Here is a 6000-nt window from a genome sequence, read left to right as displayed (position 1 = left end):
TTGGGCACTAGCATGCACATAGATGTCCTTGCATCACACTATCATCTTGCCTAGATGCATGAAAAAAGCACAAATAGGCCCAAAATTGACACCTATACACACAAAATGAAAATAACCATCTCACAATATACATAAGATATTTAAGATAAAAATATAACATAGGAACTAACTATGAAATACTAGAGTAATAGAAATCAATATAAACACAAGGAAAGAGGAAAAGATGTCACCAAGAAAGAATTCTCTTCTTCTATATAAATTTGCACACAAAGAAAATAAAAGGAAAAATATTTTTCCTTGGATATTTAAGGGGCTTGCCTTAGTAAAACCTCCAATTTGATCTTTTTATCTCAACCACAACCATATTTTTGAATAATATCAAAATTAAAACGTGATTGCTTCAAAATAAAATGCAATATATAATGACATAAAATAATCTAAATGTACTATGCTAATACTTGATGTTTTCAAATGAAAACATTCACAATGATGAGTAAGAGAGAAAGGGGAAAGTGAAAATGGAACAAAATCACTTGAAAATTGTGAAAAAGCTTCAAGAAAGATGTTGTTACCTATACTTTGTTGTCTTCACAATACTATGTAGGTGATAATTAGAGACCATCAATAAAATAAAATTCACCATATGAAAATCTTGCTAGATTGTGAAAATGACATAAATTTCTTAGGATTTGTAGAGTTCAAATGCTTGAAAACTAAAAGTCAACTTCCTTATTTGAAAATAAACAAGTTGAATCATTTTGTTCAATGTGATTGCATGCAATAGTGTTACTTTTGGAATATTCGTGGGAAGGCAATTCTCCAACAACCACTGGAACTATAAATTTTGTACGACGCTAGCATATTGAGAAAATGTCTGCATGTAGCGCTCTCATTGAAAAAAATCCAAATCAAGAAGCCAAGAACATCATAAAATTTCCAAATAAATGAGATTTTAGTGTTATTGTTTTGTATTTAAAGTATTCTATATCAAAGAACTAAAGAGAGGTGTGATCCAACATAAAATTGTAAGGGTGTGCAGGTTTTGAGGCTACATCAAGTACCCATCAAAATGAAAGCCCAATCCTTAAATTATTGCAATTGATTTTATTCTCAATATATCAAGGAAGCTTACAATCCTATCTTGTCGTATAGACATGTTGTATGGTTTGTTAATGTTTGTGTGTATTTTGTCACAATCTTAGGATGGTAAGTCTTCAACTCCTAGCTTGACATGCATGGATGCACACAAAGGTAAAACAAGGGATTAATGTTTTTTTCAAGATGTTGGTGTATCATCTTCCCCATCTCATCATACATATCTCAAGTGTAGCCCCATGGCCCAACAAGGAAAGTCATTATAGTGTTACATCTTGAAGTGGCAAGTTTCTTTTCTTTCCTATCCTTGGTATAAGGAGATCACTAGGTCAAAAGTGGTATGTTTGACATTCTAAAAGATATTGTATTTAATTCATTAGGATATTAGAGAGTGACATACTATTGTCTTATGGGTAGTTGAGTAGAACAATGCCTGAAGTGATAATAAATTCTAGGGACCTTATATGAAGGTGTGAGTTAATTCACATGTCAGTGTATTAAGAGTCCCCTAACACCATTCCAATATTACAAAGAAATTAATATGAAGGCCTTACATTCATTGGTTGATTGAAGATAATTAATTATTCCTTAATGAAATCTAGAGGTTTATACAAAGAAAGACATAAAACAAAACACTGATCTTATAAGCATTAACTAAATGATCATTAGAGGTTTATGGAATGTGGTGAAATCCTCATATCTTTCCATCATGTTATTTAGTGCCAATACAAAGGAAGTAATACATTCTTGATAAGGTTGTAAGGTGAACTTAATGAGGATATTAATATGATCTCTAGGTTTAATTGGAGGTTCGCAAGTCACAATGCACTTGGCCTTGGGTACTAATAGAATGTCAAAGGCCTCCATGTAATATATTTGACAAACATTGTGAAAGACAAGGGGGCTCAATGGTATTAATGATCTTAGCAATACAAGTAAAAGTGAAGGAATTTTAACATTTATTAGAGGTATTGCACCCATTTCATGTTATTGATGAGATCTCTAGCTACCTATATAGAGAGACATTGTGTATGTTCCTTGATGCTTTATGATTCTAGAGACAACAATGCACCCACCTCATGATGTTTACAAATTCTCAGATGTTGAAATATAATGAAATGACTTGATAAATGGATGCATAGGGTGTAAGATCATTATAATGCAGGTAGGTGCACCCAATGATTGTTATTGGTGCAAATAGCCTTTGAAACACATAATTTGTCATCATATCTCCCTAGTGCTTGTAATGAATTGGAGGGGCCTCCATTGCACATATCACCACTTATGAAAGTTATATAACCCCAACACATCGAACGATGATAGAGAATAAATGAAATATATTTTATAGACTTGATCTATCCATATAAAAGGGGAAATCCTTATTTAATATAGCCTATAGGAAATCTAATTAAATATAAAATTATGACACCTTAAATGACATTCGGTGCCAAATGAAATGACATAATTTTTATCTTTTCCTGACTATCCATAAATGCAAGAGATCTTTCCTAGCTAACTTGTATACCTCCTTTGATGAGATATTAATTTTAGACATTTATTTTAGGTGGGTATGTGTGTACACTAGATTTTTGTATTGCTACAATTTTATAGGTTAGGGTTTCACCTTGTTGGGTATAATATAATTTTTTGGGTATCGTTTCGAGGCCTTGGAGTGTAGAGGCAAAGACAAAGTAGTAAGAGAACTCAAAGTAAATTTTAATAGAAACACTAGTTTATAGTGTTGCTATATTAGGGAGGTAGAGATTGCATCATGTTATTATAACTTGGTTATCACATACTTATTCATTTTTATTTCTCCACTAACTTGTATGATAAAACTTAGAAAGCGCATCTATTGTGAGATATTTTCTCAATGCGCTTGTTGAGAATGCAAGAATTATTTGAAAATGTAAGCACTATTTGATGAATATCATTTCATGTTTGCATTTGAATTTTTCAACTTATTGATGAATAACTAAGCCTGTGAAACTAGTAACATTGTATTTCTGATGAATTTTGGATTCTATATCAACTTTTGTTTATTAGTATCTCTTTCCATTTCTCCATATTGCTTGTGACTTTATAGCCCCTTGGACTGACATTAGTCTAGCTTGTATGTGTTCCAATCATACAATATCAAACAAATCAAATAAAAAACTAGTATTAAAAAAAGAAGTTTTAGTGCAACTCATCTTTCCATAGAAAAAGAAGGTATGTAAACTCCTATGGTTTTTTTTACATTAACTTATCATGTGGATTATATTCCTTGCCCCCACCATGCATTCACTGTATTGTTATTCAAATAAGATATAAAGAGGCTCTTAAGCTTGTTGATTGTTTTTGGTTTAGTGATAATATTTTGGGTTAAGACAATAGATTAGGCTTCCAGATGTCACTATTATTTGGTTGTCCATTTTACTTAAACCCTTAAGAAAACCCTCCCGATTCTAAGTTAAGCTTGAGGAGTAGGAGATAAAAAAAATCCCATTGAGTTGACCTTCAACCCTCCATATTTTATGGCTCATCAAGTTTCACTTTCATGATGAGAACCTTGGTCTTGAAAGTGAAATAATTATTCTAAGAAGTGGAATAGTGGTTTTTGGACCCAACACTACTATCACAAAATTGCATTAGTCTAAAGTTCCAATATATGATGTAACATAGCTTAAAACTAAAATGCTTTGAGAAAATCAATTCTAAAATTTATATAGTATCCACCATACCTAAATATCAATCTCCTCAAGGTCCTTGTTGATGCATTATCTACAAAGGATTTCACCCACCCTTTTTAAGCAAGAAAAAATGAAGCTTTATAACATGAAACATGTGCTACTTAAAGTACAAGTAACTAGTTCACATTGTGAAATTGCATCTAATAGGCATCACTTGGAGCCTAAACTCAAAGTGATGAAATTTTATGGGTGCCAACAATTCATAGTTGCCACAATTCCATGCAAAAGTACATTGAGTGTATAATATCATTTACTTAATTGCTTAACACTTGGATGTTAGGACCTAGCAATATCACTATTCACAAAATATTAATAGTTATTACTCAAATTCCCTCCTCTAAAACTTAAGCTCAATGAAATTTCAAGCTTACAATAAACACAAGGCTAGGTATAGAAGAATGAGGCTACAAAAATGTGAATTTACAACTACTAAGATTCCACAATGATGACCAACAATCATGCTCATTTTTGGTTAATTGGTGTTACAATTGATATTACTAGTTTATATAAATATGAATTCTTATTTAAATGTAACTCCCATTGAAGAATACCTATATACTTTACACTAAAAGGAAAGTACACTTAGTAATGATATCATTGAGAAAAGTTAGATTTTTATAGTATAGTATCGTTTTTGGCTCCATCTTTCCATGTAGTTATTGAAACTTTAATTTGATAAATGTAAAAGTACAGCTCCACACTAATTAGCCATTTTTTAATGTTTTGATCTCTTAAATGTATTCTATATTGAGAAGGATAAGGTGAGAAAGGCACTAAAGGATAGCACATACGTGACTCTCCAAATTAAAAAAGTAGGGATACCCATGTTGAATATAAATAATTCAATATTACATTAAAACTATTACCAATGGTCCAAGATTTATCAAAAGTATAGCTACCATACTAGGTGTCAACCTATGTCAACATCCTTGTTGATGTGGTAAATTACTATTGGTCCTCACATCTCCATACATATATATTCATATGCTTGCGCTCTTTGAATGGCATACACTATGGAATTTACTTATCAATATTTATGTGCGAAGATATGAAGACGTGAAGTTTGCATTGCCTAAAATGTAATTAAATGGTCTAAAACATTATGAATGTATATCTAATTGGTGGCATTGGGTGCACATAAACTCAACCACTCTTTATATATAAGATAGATGAGAGAAGGATATGATAGAGGAAGGAAGAGAGAGAGAGAGAGAGAGAGAGAGAGAAGGATAGGACAAAATGAGAGACAGAGAGAGGGGTAGAGAGAGACGTACAAAAAGGGGGAACAATTTTTATATAATCAACTCATTATTTGTTATTTGTATGATACCAAGGATGTCACACATAGAAGATTAAATTTAAACATTAAATAATATAGAAAGTTAGTGTAAGTAGATACCCGACCGATTCGAAACTATCACTTCTCTATTAAGATCTTGATTGCATATACAACAAAATTTGCTAAATGATATAATGGGTAGAAGTACAAACCTGTGTCACACTTTTACAAAGGAAAAGGTTAACACAACAATAACTATTCAATTCCAACGCCATAAAAGTGGCATTTGTATTTTGAATTTGAAGATGATGTAAACTGATGAAATGTGTAAAATTTGATGAATTTTAAGTTTATTATTTTTGGAAATTTTTTTGTCAATAATTGATATGTTTTTTTACCTTTAAAGTCAATTTTTTTATTGTTGAAAAATGTTGAAAATCAGGAGGTTTAGTTCCCACCAAAAAAGAAAATATAAATTAACTTATTTTTTTCTGATTTTGATATCCTTTATAGATGACATACATATACAGTGCATAAAAAAAATAATTAATTTTTGATGTATATTTTATTTGTTATAACATTTTAAAGTCGAATATACCTGAATTTGATAGTTTTTTTCTCCCACCACAATTTGTCTATTAAATTTATGATAATAATAAAAATAAAAAAAACCCTTTTGGAGAAGACTTTCTCCTCTAGTGAACCATATTTTTTTTCATATTTTTTTGAGGTGATTCAATATTTTTTTTGGTTTTTCAAACCAGCCTCTTACCGAACATTAGAATACCTACTTGTAGTATTTTTGAATATATATATATATATATATATATATATATATATAAAATCTAATCAAAACATCATAAAAATTATATGAGTAGATTCTTGACTTCGATC

Source organism: Cryptomeria japonica, chromosome 1 (genome assembly GCF_030272615.1).
Source record: "Cryptomeria japonica chromosome 1, Sugi_1.0, whole genome shotgun sequence".
Taxonomy (NCBI): domain Eukaryota; kingdom Viridiplantae; phylum Streptophyta; class Pinopsida; order Cupressales; family Cupressaceae; genus Cryptomeria; species Cryptomeria japonica.
This window is presented reverse-complemented; position numbering follows the sequence as displayed.